Source organism: Morus notabilis, unplaced genomic scaffold (genome assembly GCF_000414095.1).
Source record: "Morus notabilis unplaced genomic scaffold, ASM41409v2 Scaffold4632, whole genome shotgun sequence".
NCBI lineage: Eukaryota > Viridiplantae > Streptophyta > Magnoliopsida > Rosales > Moraceae > Morus > Morus notabilis.
This window is the reverse complement of record NW_010366815.1, coordinates 69-824: the sequence shown is the minus strand read 5'-3', so window position 1 is coordinate 824 and position 756 is coordinate 69. Positions and strand designations below refer to the sequence as shown.

The following is a 756-nucleotide window of genomic DNA, read 5'->3' as shown; positions in this document are numbered from 1 at the left end:
TCGGCCCAGTCCAAGTATGAGCTTTCTCAACTAACTCATTCAGGTACTCCATAGCTTCGTCAGGATCCTTCTGGAGAAAATCTCCATTGACATCATCTCAACAAATTGACGCTCTCGGATTGTGAGTCCATCGTAGAAATAGCTTACGAGGCGCCAACTTTCATATCCATGGTGGGGACATAGATTTAACAGATCTTTAAAACGCTCCCAAGCTTGATAGAGCGTTTCGTTTTCCTTCTGAGCGAAATTTGAGATCTGTCGTTTCAAATTATTAGTCTTATGGTGTGGGAAATACTTGTTGAAAAATGTCGTCGTCATTTCTTCCCACGTACCAATAGACTTGGGCCTAAGAGAATACAGCCAGCTTTTGGCCTTGTCCTTCAGAGAAAAAGGAAAAAACTTTAATCTGACGGTATTTGCGGCCTCAGCACGGCTGTGAAAGGTGGCCACCGCCTCTTCAAACTCCCGAATGTGTACATATGGATTCTCGTTCTCTAATCCGTGAAAGGTTGGGAGAAGTGCAATCATGCCCGGCTTGAAATCCGTAGGCGGTGCATTTGGTGGGAACATGATGCACGATGGGGTGGCCGTGCGCGTTGGGTGCAGATAATCTTGCAACGTCCTCTGCTGAACTTCCTCGTGTTGTGCCATTGCGAATAGATTTTGAAATGCGAATTCCAACGACGAGTGCGAAGACGGAGATGTAAAAGACGAGTCGGATAGAATTTCACTAGGGGTTTCTAAATCTGGACGTTG

At 45.8% G+C, this 756-nt stretch overlaps 1 non-coding gene across 1 annotated transcript; it reads left to right on the top strand.

The window, feature by feature from the left end:
* The first annotated feature begins 163 nt into the window (after window positions 1-163).
* LOC112094096 lies at window positions 164-270 on the top strand. The gene has a single exon (XR_002903352.1). It is a non-coding gene; the product is annotated as a small nucleolar RNA R71 (small nucleolar RNA).
* The last annotated feature ends 486 nt before the right edge of the window (window positions 271-756 follow it).